Source organism: Macaca fascicularis, chromosome 5 (genome assembly GCF_037993035.2).
Source record: "Macaca fascicularis isolate 582-1 chromosome 5, T2T-MFA8v1.1".
NCBI classification, from domain to species: domain Eukaryota; kingdom Metazoa; phylum Chordata; class Mammalia; order Primates; family Cercopithecidae; genus Macaca; species Macaca fascicularis.
In genome coordinates this window covers 156,827,956-156,844,061 of record NC_088379.1, presented here as the reverse complement: position 1 = coordinate 156,844,061, position 16,106 = coordinate 156,827,956, and the positions used below count along the sequence as shown (strand labels likewise).

At 41.3% G+C, this 16,106-nt stretch overlaps 2 long non-coding RNA genes across 4 annotated transcripts in view; one reads left to right on the top strand and one right to left on the bottom strand.

Annotated features, from left to right (window-relative positions):
- Positions 1-16,106, top strand: part of LOC141410346 (uncharacterized) — a 97,131-nt gene that overhangs the window by 62,220 nt on the left and 18,805 nt on the right. The window lies entirely within an intron of this gene.
- LOC135970823 (uncharacterized) overlaps positions 1-16,106 on the bottom strand; it is a 28,115-nt gene that overhangs the window by 11,079 nt on the left and 930 nt on the right. For 2 of the 3 annotated variants that reach the window (XR_010586674.1, XR_012435297.1), the window contains exon 2: positions 7,665-7,775. This is a non-coding gene — a long non-coding RNA (uncharacterized lncRNA). Of the gene's footprint in view, positions 1-7,664; positions 7,776-13,390; positions 13,567-16,106 lie in introns of all 3 variants that reach the window. The other variant, XR_010586673.1, reaches the window with a different exon arrangement.

The window sequence follows — 16,106 nt, the reverse complement described above, 5'->3', positions numbered from 1 at the left end:
CCACTCTCATTCTATGGCACCTCAGACTCCTTCTATGGCACTTTTCACATGGCATTGTCTAGAGATTCTCTGGGATTGTGTCCTATTCACTGCTCCAGCATAGTGCCTTAGACAAAATTGATACCCAGGAAATGCTTGCTCAATATTCATTGGTAATATACACACGCACAATAAAAACCCTCCTAAAGGAATAACTATAAACCTACAAAGTGACAAAGGCTAGAGTTCTGAGCAAGCCTCTCTGGACTTTTCACTGTTGCTGCAACAGGTAGGTTTTCATGTCCTTTCTGCCTCTTTATTTCTGTCTTCTTGCTTCTCAACATCTGGCCATGGTGGTAGTGGTGCTTGAGTGGCGACAGTCCTGCGCTCACTGATGAGCCTGCAATCTACAACTGGCATTCCTTTCCGTTTCTTGCATGGCCATCAGCCTTCCCTTCAATGCCTGGAAGTTCATATCAAGACATTCTGGCCAGGCAGGCATCAGTCCTTGGACAGATGCTCCTAGTGGGAGGTGGGGAATGCGTCCACCTGAGTCTCTCCCACCTTGTGTTCCACAGCAGGTGTGCCAGGGGCATTCCAATCATGCTTCTTGTGGACTTGCATCTGCCTCTGGTTTTCAGAGCTTCTGGTCATTTTCACTACAAAATATTTATCTCTATTTATCTGTCACATCACCAAAGCTGGTCCTGGATATTTCTGACCAGGAAATATTTGAGCTGTGTTGTAAACAAGATCATGACCATGGGCACCTCCCTGATCCTCATCCTCTTCTTCAGTAAAAAAAAAAAAAAAAGAGGAAATGGTCACAAGTCCCTCTGATTCTAACATCGATGGCATCTATGAGGTCACATGAACCTTCAGTGCTAGCAATGTCTTTAAATGGGATTAGCAGCTGGCTTGAGCACTGACCCATTTGAGGGGCAGGTTGCTGACTCAATACTCCTCAAGTCCTCTGTCTGTAGGATGCTAGGATGCTGACCTTTCATCATCCCACTGACGTTATCTGGCCTAAATCCTCAGCTTGAAAGTAGAATTCCTTAAAATGCTCTGAGCTTCCCAAAGGCTCTTTGTGGTTCAAAGGTGAAGTCAATGTTTGCCTCCAAGTAGGAATTCATTAGCTGCTATTGCCAATCAGAGCTGTTTTCTCTGAGCAGAAACGAGCTCCTTGGAACTTTGCAGGTCTCTAGGTCAACAGCTTAACATGCAGATCTGCAAACGCCTGTGGTCTCATCCACCAGAACTTGCAGGTACACATAGCTTCCTCTCCCGACTCCGCAGCTCAGCTTCCCATCAGAAAACAGCTGAAAAGTACCTGCCATGTCTTGCTAGTGAGACCCAGGTCCCATCAGACATCAGACCACAGATCTAAGATGGAGCTAGAAGCTTGAATATCTCTCCTGGGTGTTCTGACACACTCATTCTCCAGCTTGACTGAAAAAGAAGAGCTTTTTTCTCCCCCTTATGGCATTTTTATTCTCATAGGAATCAGTAAGTAGAAACCTATTTGTAAAGTAATGGGTAAAATGATTACTGGGGTTTTTTTAAATGCTCTTTCTGATGTTTCAATTTTTATTTAACTCAACAGTGGCAGTTATACTGACAGCCACACTTATTCGTGATCCAGAGAAATCTTTGCTTAATACTGTATTAAGCACTATTGAGAAAGAACACCCCACAGATGGCTTTCTCCAGGTGTTCAGGACCTTTGCCACCCTCCCTCCACAGGAGCTGACAATACTTCAGCAAAGCTGGCTCTTGAGGATGGAATTTCATTTTGGGCAGAGCACTGCCTCAGGATAGGCTTGGGAGTCTGCTTTCCTTAGATAAATGGGCCTAAAGATGGCAAGATCATCTTCCCAGGATCTACTGCCACGGCACACACATTAGGAAAAGACTTTATTCTGACTGCAGAAAGGCCACTGAATGAACCCCTTTTAATTAAAACCCCTGAACCTTCCTCATTAAGATTTTTGGCACATGCTGACAGTGGAATTTTCCTGCATGGTCCTTTTGGGAGCTACCTAGATGACTTTGGCAGAGAAATAACATATAAAGAACGTTTAGGATTATTATTATTGGGCCAGGTTCTCATCCTGTGTAACTCTCCAGGAATTCTAGCACTCAACTTGCTTGTTATAAATACTACACCCTTCAACTTCCTCCCAGTGCACAGGGGACAAGGTGGTGGAGGGCTGTGTGGGGGTTAGGAGATGGTGTTGTTTGGAAGATCCATTAATCAAAGTCAGTTTGAAAGTCATCCTGCACATGATTAAATCAGTTATAAAAAATTATTCCCTTATTTCAGGTAACTGATTCATTCCCCAAGTTTCCAGGGATGTAGGTGGCAGGCAGGTTTCATAGACATCTCAGGAATGGAAAGCAGATTGAATTGGCCCAGTGGGTGATGAGGTTATAGAACAAATGACACTGACTTGGCCCCACAGCAAGGAACCAGGACCCATCAAAGAGGGGCCATGTCTCCAGCAAGGTAAGACACTTTTTGGAGACAGAAGATAGGGATGGGAGATTATTCCCAAAATTTAAGAGAAAAGCTTCTATTTAGGAATGCTGGCACCAGATCCAAGCTAACCACTGATTCACTTAGCCAATATTTGAGTCTGTACCGTGAGCCAGGTACTGTCCCCCGTACTGATCTAGGGTGGTAAAGAGTTCAGACAAAGTCCTTGCTCTCTGGAAGCTCAAATTCTAAGGTGAGGAGTGGGGGAAACAGATAAATAAGCAAATAAGTGACCATATGAACAAACACTCAAGATAAATTCAGATAAATTTTAAAATGATACAAAGTCAACAGAACAAAGAACAATGATGGAAAGTGATGGAGAAGGGTAAGCCATGGGAGCCTGGACAATGCAGACAGAAAGAGCAGGGAAGGCTTCTCCAAGGAAGGTGCATTTGAGCTGAGATCCAAAGGATGAGAAGGAGCTAGGCATGGGGTGACATGATTTCAGAACTTTCTAGGCAGAAGGAATAGCAAGTGCAAATACTCCAGGGCAAGAGCAGGCTTGGCATGTTCCAGGAGCAGAAAGAAGAGAGGTCCTTGTGTCACCCCACGAGCAAAGGAAAGAGCGGCAAGAGGACATAGGGAAAGGCCAGATGCCCTTGGCGGCCATCATGAAATGTTTAGACTTCACTGTGCAAGCATGGGCAGCCATTAGGGAGTGTGGAAAAGACTATTAGTTGTCTCTCTCTGCCCCCACCCATCCAGTCTCTCCTTTTTTTTTAGTCCTAGAATGCTTGAGTTTTAGCCAGCAAATGCCCACACGATTAGAAAGTCCATTTTCCAGTCTTTTTTGCATATATGTGTGGCCATAGGATTATGCTCCTGTCAACAAGACGTGTGCAGAAGTGATGTATGCTGCTTCCAGACCTAGTTCTTGAAATGTTTGAGCATGTGCCCTCCACTTTCTCTTTTCCTCATCTCAGTGGTTGGTGCATGCATCTAGCTAGAGAGCCAGCTTTGACTTTGGAGAGTGCAGGGTAGCACCTTATGACATGGTGAGCACCAAGATGGAAGGACTCTGGTTCCCTTCATGGCTGTACACAACTTGGTCACCTGCCTGCCCTGAATCATCTGCCTTCCTTTGCTTGAGCAATTGCATTTTTGGTTTCTTTGTTATATCAACTCAGCCTGCATCCTAACTAATACAGGACGTTTCAGGTAGGAAGGTGACATGATCTAATTTACATTTCAAATAGATCAATCTAGCCGCCATGTAGATAATGTATTGGGAGAGGAGAGAGAACGAACAGGGAGGCCAGAGGCCAGCTCAGAAGCCATTGCAGTAATCCAAACTAAAGGCATTGATGGCTTAGGGTAGCCACTCTACAAATAAAAAGAAGTGAATAGATTTGGGATCGATTTTGGAAGTAGAACCAAAAAGATTTGAGGAGGGATTGGATGATTGGGAGAGAGGTTGAGAAAAGAATATTAAGGTAACGCCTAGTTTGGGGTCCTTCGGTGATTTCTCCAGATATCTAGATGGGATCTGAAGAAACAGGAGGTGGGCCCCATGGAAGGAGATTGGGACATCCCTGACATAAGAAACTACCCGTGAGATAGCAAACTCAGAGATGATGCATACCACAAATGTCAGTCTAATAGTCTTCTGTATAGACACAGATTTCATGCCCCACATTTGAGCTGAAAATACTTAAGATTATTTTAGTTGCATGTAACAGAAACCAACTCTGACTAGTTTAAGACATAATAATTTACTGGAAGGATTGACACAGCTCATAGAACCCAAGTATAGGCAGATCTTTTAAAAGGACTAGAACTGAGGACTAGAAAGATTACAGGAACCACCAATAGTCTTAGCTCTTTTTCTCTATCACTTTTTTCACTTTTCCATAGATATGACAAATGACGGTATCTTCAAGGATTCTGAGTTCATTTTACTTCTAGCAAACAAACAATACCAATCTAGATACCCTTAACCCCCTGGGAGTAAGAATTTAACTAGCTTTTCCTGGGTCAGGGTCCAATCAGCTATAGCCAGGAAGATGAAACCAAAGAGTACAAACATGGCTGCCTCTGCCCATCCATGAGAAAAGGGCAGGTCATAGAGAAAGGGGTCTATGTGAGCTGGGGGGACACCCTCCCAGAGCCTTCTAACAAGGTCCATATTGACTAAGAATATCACTTTCATGGAGATACAGCACCGTAGGACTCGAATGGCCCTTTAGAATGATCTACCTCTAGTACAGAGTTAAATGGAAGCCATCTTGGGCTGATAAATATGTTTCTTATTTTTTGAGATATCTTGCACAGAAGATTTCATAGCTTTCCTTGGGGACCATTGGTGGGGACTTAGAATTCTCACAAATGCTTTCTGCTTGTTTCTCACCTTTGCACTTGTCACAGCCTGTGAAAAGCTCCTCTTGTTCTCTCCTCATTCGGAAGGCAGTCATTTGGGCACCCATTCTATCTGTCAGAATAACCCTCCCTGATGGTACACCTCCAGCAAGGCTGGATTGGAGTAAATATGGAATTCTGTAGATAACTGTCCTAGATATGACCCTGCAGCCTCAAAGATTTGTCTAAAGTATCCCTGAACAAACCACAGGGCTTTGGATCTTAGATTTGCTTTTTCTACAAGCATCTATTCTGCAAATAAGTAATCCCATCTTTCTCTTCCCCTTGCCCACTCTCAAACACTCATTCTTTATTCTCATCCAGGGCTGCTTCTCCCCACTTCTCTGAATAAAGTTTAAAATTGAGCTATAAGAACGGATATAGCAGCTCTTTATCTGTCAGAGAAAGATTAGCTAAGGATAGTTATGGGCCCCAGGCAAAGATGGGGATGCAGTCTGCCTCTTAAAGGCTTGATTGGGAGGATTTTATTGTTATTATAAAAATGCACTTTCTTTTAAAAGTTTGGAGCTGGATTTTTTTTCCTTCTGTTAGTCACAGGAGGTCATGCACTTTTCTTTATTAGACACTTCTTATTTTTAAGGCTGAGGCTTCACAGTATGCTCAGTGAGAACTATGGGAACTGAATGGGGCCTCCGAGGAAAGCCTCACCTCCGTCTGTAGAGCTGGAGGGACACATGTTATGAGCTTCTTGCCTCCTGGTAATATGTGTGGGTCAGAGCCCTTTCACCACAGAGCAAGTCCATGGCGGGGGTTGAAATATAATGTTTCCAAACAGCAAGGCAATGGAAAATGACCTTTTGCTATCCTCGCTACCTCATGATTTTTTTTACTTTTTTTATTATGCAAACTAATGATTGTGATCAAATAGATATTATGTATAAAAAGTGCTCTAAAAATATAATCTCATTATTTTTATGGGTTTTAAATTTTCATACCAGAGTTTCTGTTCATGGTGTTCATAGCCAGTGATCATCATCTCAACTGTCCCTCAACCAATAACTATCATGAGCTCTTGCTTTTTTTTTCCTCATTCTTTTATTGTAGTAAAATATACACAGCATAAAATTTGTCAGTTTATTTTTTAAGTGTACACTTCAGTGGCATTAAATACTTCACATTGTTGTGCAACCATCACCCCATCCATGCCCCCCCAAACAGAAACACTGTGCCCATTAAACACAAACTCCCTTTTCCCGTTTACCCCAGTCCCTGGTAACCCCTATTCTACTTTGTGTCTGTGTGAATTTGCTATTCCAGGTGTCTCATACCAATAAAGCATCCTTTTTTTTTTTTTTTTTTTTGACAGAGTCTCGTTCTGTCGCCAGACTGGAGTGCAGTGGTGTGATCTTGGCTCACTGCAACCTCCGCCTCCCAGGTTCAAACAATACTTCTACCTCAGCATCCCAGATAGCTGGGACTACAGGCACACGTCACCACGCCCAGCTAATTTTTTGTATTTTTAGTAGAGACCGGGTTTTACCATGTTGGCCAGGATGGTCTTGGTCTCCTGACGTCGTGACCCACCCACCTCGGCCTCCCAAAGTGCAGGGATGACAGGCGTGAGTCACCGCGCCCAGCAGCATCTGCTTTTTATTCTACTCTCCAAATCAGGCACTGTGCCTTGATACCCTGCTATATAGAGACTGACCACCAGGCCTCCCCACACTCATACAGAGGCCAGAGACCGTCCATTCTAAGTTGTGGTCTCTCCGCAGGAAGTCCATCCTCTGTACACATCACCTTATTTAAACCTTATAAAACCTTGCAAGCTGGAGATTACTATCCCCCACCTTTTAGCTGCAGAAAATAAAACTCCCGCAGATTAGATCACAATGCTGGTAAGCAGCAGAGCTAGATTCAACTCAGGCTGAGTACCAATTCCTGCTCTTAACCCGTATGCTGTCCTCCCTTCCCCACTGACTACTAAAGTTGTATATCTGCCAATTCCTTGGCAACTCAGAATAGCTGTCCTCCAGGTTCTTGCCAAGGATTAAAATCATGACCTCTGTGTTGTCCAATGTTTACACAAAATCCCAGGTTGGAAGAAATGTGACCTCTGTAGGTGGTCCATGCACTTCACTGAGAGGCCGTATAGTATTGTGGTTAAGCACCCAGGGTCTGGGGCCAGGCTGCTTGAGCTCAGCAGCTGAGTGAACTTAGCCAAGTTATTTAACCTTTGTGACTCACTTTCTACTTCTGTAAATGGAAACGATAATGAGATAATGACGGGGATGATAATACCAATCTTACTGAGTTCTTATGATGATAAATTAACGTACATAGAATACGAAGACCACTGCCTAGTGCTTAGAAAACATTATGTGACAACTCTTATGACCTGTCATCCATTTCTTTCTCTTTTCCTTTTTATTTCTTTCTTTTCTTTTTCCTTTTTGAGACAGAGTCTTGCTCTGTGGCCCAGGCGGCAGTACAGTGGCACGATCGAAATTCACTGTAACCTTGAATTCTGGGCCTCAAGTGATCCTCCTACCTCAGCCTCCAAAAGCATTAAGATTACAGGCATGACCCACCACACCCAGTCTGTCATCCATTTTTATAGCTAACTGATTCTTACATCCGTTTAGTCATAGTTTCTTCAATGGCAACTTATGCATCTCAGTTACAATGCTTACTGATGCAAGTCATAAAAACATGATTCACATTGGCTTACATTCGATTAAAATATCTGGAAATAGCTGAAATCAAGATGTAGACCAGATTCCAGACATGGTACAATCAGCAGTGAATGGTGTCATCAACAACTTACTTCTCTCTGTTACTCCATTCTGCCATCCAGCATCAGTGGCATCCTAAGGCTGGTTTATGGGGGTGAGATGGCTTCCAGTGGTAACCAGAGCTTTGTGCTTCCTGTGCAGATCTAGAAAGAGACAGAGCATATACAAGCTTCACCATATGATAATTGCTGAGCTAACTCAGGTCTCATGCTGAAGTGGATCCCTATACAAAATCAGACAGGACTAACAGCAACAGCCCCAAATCCCTGTACCCCAAAATGCAACATGCAAACTTGGCAGACAATTCCAGAAGTTTCACAGTCTGCTGATTAAGACCCTGTAGGAAGCCGGGCGCGGTGGCTCACGCCTGTAATCCCAGCACTTTGGAAGCCCGAGGCAGGCGGACCACGAGGTCAGAAGATCGAGACCATCCTGGCTAACACGGTGAAACCCCATCTCTACTAAAAATACAAAAAATTAGCCGGGCGTGGGTGGCGGGCGCCTGTGGTCTCAGCTACTTGGGAGGCTGAGGCGGGAGAATGGCGTGAACCCAGGAGGCGGAGCTTGCAGTGAGCTGAGATGGCACCACTGCACTCCAGCCTGGGTGAGAGCGAGACTCTGTCTCAAAAAAAAAAAAAAAAAAGACCCTGCAGGAAATATTTAGAACATTACCCATAGAGGAAGCCAGACTCTCAGGAAGCTGTATATATGAAACACATTGTTTCAACCCCTCTTAGAATCACCATGACTGAATTGCATGTCAGTATCATGCCATGGGTCTCTTCTTCACCTATAACAGTGTTAGGAAAATAGTTTGCTTCTCCTGAGTGATTCATTCAATTTTATTTTATGGACAATGTAAAACATATTTAAACCATGTTCCCATCTCCCCTTAAGCACCTTAGGTTCATTGCTTACCTCAAGGAAAAAGTAGAATTAATTTTTCTGTGCTTACCCTGTACTTTGTTTTATTGTTTTCTTATGAATAATTTCCCTTCCTCCTAACTCAATTCATTACTTTGTATTGCATGTAACTTTTAATATGCAATGTATGGAAAAATATATGTATACTCAATGTCAGTCCCAGCATGAACAGTTAATTTTAAGAAGCAAACAAATATAAATATTCAGTTAAGGAGACAATTGAGTAAATTATGCATGTTTATAAAATTAAACACATTGCCATTAAGAGTTGTGTTTACAGCAGTGAAAAATAAAGAGATGAAAAATGATACAAAAATTTTAAGAATTTGGAGGATAGGGAAGACAGATATCTAAAAAAAAAAAAGAAACAATAAATGGACTGATGTTTCATCAGAAAAAATAGAGCCCAGATACAGTGGAATGCTATCCTCAAGGTACTCAGGAATATAATCATCAACAAGGAATTGTATACCTAGAGAAACCATCACTCAAGAGTGAGGGCAAAACAAAGCAAAGAGAGTTTATCACTCACAGGTCATTGCCGAAAGAACTACTGAAGATAGTTATTTATTTAGAAATAAATTGAACCCATAAAGTAGAAGAGGAACACATAAAACATTGTGGAGCAAATAAGTTGGTACATACAAAGGGAAGTCCAAATAAGTACCAACTGTAGAAACGAAAGAAACACAAAACAAAAACTCTATACATAATACAATGACTAATTTCAGGGCATTTAAAAACAAAACAGAACCAAAATTTTAGATAATGACGTGGATCATAAGTGAGAGTCACCAGATTTAAAACATTCTAAGGCTCTGGTATTGCTCCATGGAGGGTGGATGTGTTGATTTAATGTTAGATTTCTTAAATCAAGTATGTAGGCTAAAAATTCAAGGGTAACCGCTAAAAGAATAAAAATTGAATATGTACTTCTAAAAATATAAATATTCAAAATAAATATAATTATATTAAGTTTACCCACTAAAAGACAGAGCTTATAAAATTGTTTCTTAAAAATATGCCTTATTGGCCGGTGGCTCATGCCTGTAATCCCAGCACTTTGAGAGACCGAGGCGGGCGGATCACAAGGTCAGAAGATCGAGACCAACCTGGCTAACATGGTGAAACCCCATCTCTACTAAAAATACAAAAAAATTAGCTGGGCGTGGTGGCGGGTGCCTGTAGTCCCAGCTACTCGGGAGGCTGAGGCAGGAGAATGGTATGAACCGGGAGGTGGAGCTTGCAGTGAGCCAAGATTGCGCCACTGCACTCCAGCCTGGGTGACAGAGCAAGACTCTGTCTCAAAAAAAAAAAAAAAAAATATATATATATATATATATATATATATATGCCTTATCTTCCTAGTGAATTTTTCATTTGATCATTATTTCATGCTTTATCTTTTTCCCTATAAATTATTTTTGTCTTAAAACTTGTTTGTCTTTTATAAATATAAATTTCAGTATCTTGAGTCAACCATTTTTAACATGTTAGAATGTTCCCTACTGGCCTTAAAGAAATTACATAAACATGTTACATTTTTTCCAGAAAGGCTTTGATTTAGAAGGATGCCCATTTTAATATGTGCATAATATTGATATCATATTCATTACCTTTTGATTTCTAGGTTTCCTAACTAATATGCATTCACATACATATTCAATTATTAATATGCATTTATCCTCCTAGACATGGGCAATATGTGTCAAAAGTAGAATATTCTCATTAGATTTTTGGTAGATGTTTGTCATCAAGTTTTGAAAAATATTTTTCATTTATAGTTGGTGAACAGTTTTTATTATGAACAACTCTTTAATTTTACACTTTTAAAACATTAGAAGCTTTACAGGGTACCTGGTCCTTTGTCCCAAGTTCTATTCAACATTGTTCTACAGGAGATCTTACCCAACAGAGTACATCAAGAAAAAAATTCAGAGGTAAATGGACTAAAAAAGAAGAGACAGCACTGGCATTATTCACAAGTACTGTGATTTCTTGATGTGGAAAATCCTTGAAAATTTCCATATGGACTATCAGAATTAGGAAAGATTTCAGCAACTATGTTAAATACAGCCACCATACAAATGCAAACTCACATGTCATCATTAATATTGCCCATGTCTAGAAGGACACATCATGTCACATTGTTAGAGCAGGCCTGGAAATCAAAAGATAGTAGATATGAAATTTACTATGATTTACATACTAACATGGACAGTCTATTAAACCAAAACATTTCTGGGAAAAAAATTAATACACGTGTGTATAATTTCTAAAGACCATTCGGGAACATTCCAAAATGTCAAGAATGGCTGACTCTAGGCAGTAGAATCTTCATATATGGCTTTTAACTTTCATCTCGATAATTATCTGTTTTACAAAATTTCTACAATAGGCATGTACTACTTATAATTGAGGGGAGAAATGTTTTAAACAAACAAACAAAAAGAAACCCAGACCCATCCAGCATCTCTACCTTACCTCCCACCTCCTTGAGGAGGCATTCTAACTAGCCTGAGAGTTCTTGCCAATCCAAACTGCTTTCTGCCCCATTAGTTCCATCTTACTTCAATTCTCATCGGAAAAAAAAATTTTTCCTCCATTTCTTCGTAGTGTATGTCTTAATTTCTCCTGCTCTGTTTCCTCTACCTATCTCATCCAATCATGTGGTGTTTTGGCCCAATAGAACCTAGATTATCACCTTTACTTAAACATGTGGCATCCCACACTGCCACGGTCCTTGGCAGAGAGCATGGCAGAGACATTGTGAGGAAGACCTGCCTTTAACACACAGTGGAGGCAGTTGCTGGGATGGGACAGTGTCATATGGTCTCCAATTCCACCCTTAAAACCTTTAGGTTAAGCATTTTCCTCTCTGGGTTCCTCTTTAAAGATTTAATTCTGCTCGAAGGTAATTAAACAGCAAAGAATTCTGTTTAAAATCTCCCTCACAGTGAAAAGGAGTGGAGGAAGTAGACAAAGGAAAAACAGTTTTACGTACTCTGGGACTAGGCCCACCTTGCAGTGAATTCCCAGCTCTTCTCGTGGCAAGGAAGAATCCTGGGAAGATCAGAAAGGAGATTGGCTCACCCAAGCGGACTTGTTTCATGATATGCTGGTGTTACTTTCTACTAAGAAAGACTTTTTCAGATTATTCTGCCAGAGTGTTCTGTAGAAACTATTACATCCAAGTTTTCAGAATTTGGACAAATCCTTTTAGTCTTACATCCAAGTACTTGGCTCATGAAAGTGAGTGAGAAAACCCATCAGGAAGCCTGTTTTGATAGACAGAAGTTGCTAGGGTAGGGAGGTTTCTCTGCCTATCCCTTACCCCAGAACAGGGGCCCATGCTGAGAGCAGCAGCAGGGCCAGCTCAGTGTCCCCTGCCCGGCCAACAGCCCCAGAGGGGTCTGGGCTGTGCACATGGCAGTTCCCCAGTGTGATTCCAGCTCTAGCCTCTCACTCAAAACCCTGCAACCTGGTCCAACACAGTCACTCCCTTGTCCTGTTCAGGTTGGTGTTTAGGTTTATTAGTTTAGAGGTTCCCATAAAATAGGCGTAGGGAAGACTGGGAAACCCAGAAACACCAAGTAAAACCTGGGCATCTTAAATGATCTAATTTTTTTTTCCAGGCCCCACAGGAAGTTTAAAAGAGTTGGCAATTTAGTCAGGCATACAGTCATTCACTCATTAAACAACAATGGAGCATCACCCACTGTGTAAGGCCCCTGCTAGGCCTTGGGGTCGCAGGTGGATACAGCATAATCTCTGTTCCAAGAACTTAGCAGCTAGATGGCAGGGATATAATAACAGGCAAATAACCATGAAACAAAGCAGCAGAAGAGAAGTATCACGAGAGAGTTCCAAACCAACCTTGGGGCCAAGGGGTTAGGCAGAGAGGTTGGAGTCCTGGATCTGACAATTTCTAGCTGTGTGACTTTGGACATGGCCAATTATTTACTGAGTGTGTTCTATATCCCAGACATGGTGAAAAGCACTCTACTATGCATGATCTTGTTTTGTCTTTATAATAACCATAGGAGGTGCTATCTCCTTTTATAGACTGGGAACAGAATTCAAAGCAAACACTGAGTTTGCAGTAAAAGATGTTTACTAGGGATCGGAACTTTTGAAAAAAAGCAGGAAGACACAAGATTGGGCAGAGGAAGAAGCTGAACTTTGATGAAGACCAAACAAAGCCTTGACCCCAGAGCTTTGGGGCATGAGAATTGTCTGATGGAATGTTCCACTTCGGGCTACAATGGCTGGGCAATTACAAGGATGCAGGCTGCCCTGAGAAAGACAGGCAGTCCTCTGCAACTGAGGAAGACCCAAAAGTTGCTGACAGCTTGAGGTCATTTGCTGGCTGCACCCCCCTGCTGGTGAACAAATCCTGAGTAACATCTCTCTATGTCTACCACAGGATCCTCCCCTGCTCAACTTAGAAGGATTCGAAATAACTTTTGTAAGTATTTGGCACAAATTAGCTGCACAATAAATTGTAGCTTTTGTTATTCAACACAGAGCATGGGTAGGAAAAATGTCGTGGTAACTCCTGGAGGATGTGTCTCGAGGAAAATATCATCCATGTTAGTGGGACCTTAAAACAATTTCTCCCCTCCTGTCTGTGGCTGAATGATGCTGAAACTCACCTTAACTACAAGATAACACAGCTGTAGAGTGTGATGTGGGAAGCCTGTTTGTGGCACGATTTTCTGAAAGTAATAGCAGATGGATTTTGTTTGTTTTGTGAGCATTTAGTAGAAATATTTTGTAGTGATAGTGTTTGTGAAAAAATGCCTCGGGTGGGTGGGAGGCGGGTGTTATTTACCAGCAGGACAGGGAGGAGGTGGTTGCAGCAATTTGGGGAGTACATCGAAGCTGAGCTCTGAAGGAGCCAAGGTGGAGCGGGGTCTGTATGGACTTCGTGGTCAAGTTGAGAGGCAGTGATGGAACCGTGGTTATGAGAGAGCCCACGCTTTCCAATTACTCACAGCAAGATCTGTCCTTAAAATATAAAAATGACAACTGAGACAATAAGAAACAGGCCTTTGGAACACACATCCCACATCCTGGCTGCTTAATGCCATTGATCCTATCAGTTCAATGGAGACTAAGTACCTGATGTGTATGACATTGGGAGAAAATGGTTTATCCACCTATTATTTTTAATTAGGAAAAGGTAAGAGTCAAATGTTTTACTATTTTATGTTCTTTTCTGCATGTTTGTAAAGCACTTCATAGTCTTTGAAGCATTTTCACATTTGTGGTCTCTAGGCTTCTCAGCTTCTCTCTCCTTATGGCCTCTGTCATGAATACCCAGTTCCTCTCTCTTGCTGGACCCTACTACCTGTCAGAGCAACTTTTGAACCTATTTTGCTTGCAAATTCAAGGAACAGGTGGCCAGCACCCGCAGCCTCTACTTCTCTTTCCTTTACCTTCTTAACCTCTCGCAGCACGGATCCCACTACCCTCCCGCCCCTTGACAGAAAACACCCTCACTGCAGGTACTACCAGGTACTACCCGGACAATCAGGGCTATTCAGCATGGCCCTCTGAAGCAGCTGGCATCTCCCAACCTTTCCCCTTTTAGAACTTTGTCTGATTTTCTTAGAACACTAAGCATAGCAAATACATTTAAAATTGAGTGCTTGCTTCTACCAGTTAGTAATGGTTGCTTGGAGTGTTGTGTGGAGAAGAAAATTCAAGTTACATCTAGGACGCTGTGACTGATTAACATGCCTGTCACAGGCCTGAAAAAGAGAGAAGTGGCACATATTCTAGGCATTCACCTTCTTATACCCCACATCTTGATTTCTCTTATTCTCTTTGGTTTCTCCTTTTATTCTTTCTCTACTTGGGCACATGATTTCTTCTTGGCCCCTAATGGGGTCAAAAATTATTGAGATGATTAAATGAGGTGATATATAGAAAGTTCTTTGAATATATTGGATTCTGAATCTATAACAACCATTATTATCATCCTCAGTTTTTTTCGTATTGTCTTTATAGATTTACTTCATTAGATATCTGTGTCTTTTCTTTATGCAACTTAGCCACTGCCTTGGCTCCCAAGTCTAGTTTTCCAGCCCCAACAACTATCTACGCTTAAAAAAGAAGACAAGGTAGAGAACAGAAAGCAAAAAACTGTGCAAAGGGTAAAGCAAAGACAGGAAGTCCTAGCTAGAGCAATCACTCAAGAGAAAGAAATAAGTTTGATGATATGACTCTATAACTAGAAAACTTTAAAGACCCCGTCAAAAGCCTCCTGAACTGATGAACAAATTCAGTAAAGTTCAGGATACAAAATCAATGTAAAAAAATCAGTAGCATTTCTATACACCTATAATGTTTAAGCTGAGAACCAGATCAAGAATGCAATTCCATTTCCATAACCATACACATAAAAAACTGCCCAGGAATACATCTAACCAAGGAGATTAAAGATCTCTATGAGAAGAGCTACAAAACACTGCTGAAAGAAATCAGAGATGACACAAACAAATGGAAAAATGTTCCATGCTCATGGGTTGGAAGAATTCATATTGTTAAAATGGCCATACTGCCCAAAGCAACCACAGATTCAATGTTATTCCTATCAAACTATCAATATCATTTTTCACAGAACTAGAAAAAACTATCCCTTCATATGGAACAAAAAAAGAGCCTCAATAGCCAAAGCATTCTAAGAAAAAAGAAAAAAGCTGGAGGCTTCACATTACCCAACTTCCAACTATATTATAAGGCTATGGTAACCAAAACAGCATTGCACTGCTACAAAACCCAGTGAAACAGAACAGAGAACCCAGAAATAAAGCTGCACACCTATAGCCATGTGACCTTTGACAAAGTTGATAGAAATAAGGAATGTGGAAAGGACTCCCTATTCAATAAATGGTGCTGGTATAGCTGATTAGCCACATGCAAAAGAATGAAACTGGACCTCTACCTTGCACTGTATTAACTCAAGATGGACTCAAGATTTAAAGGTAAGACCTCAAACTATAAGAATCCTAGAAGAAAACCTGGGAAACACCATTTTGGACATTGGCCTTGGGAAAAAATTTATGACTAAGTCCTCAAAAGCCATTGCAACAAAGACAAAATTAACAAGTGAGACCTAATTAAACTAAAGAGCTTCTGCACAGCAAAACAAACAAACAAAACAAAACAATACCATCAACAGAGTAAATAGACAACCCACAGAATGGTAGAAAATATTTGCAAACTATGCATCCCACAAAGATCTGATATTCAGAATCTATAAGAAACTTAAACAATTGAACAAACAAAAACCAAACAACCCCATTAAAGGGCAAAAGACATGAGCAGACACTTCTCAAAAGAAGACATACAAGCAGCCAACAAATATATGAAAAAAATGTTCAGTATCACTAACAATCAGAGAAGTGTGAATCAAAACCACAATGACATATCATTTCACACCAGTCAGAATGGCTGTTATTAAAAAGTCAAAAAGACAACAGATGCTGGTGAGGCTGCAGAGAAAAGGAACCACATACACTGCTGGTGGGAAGGTAAATTAG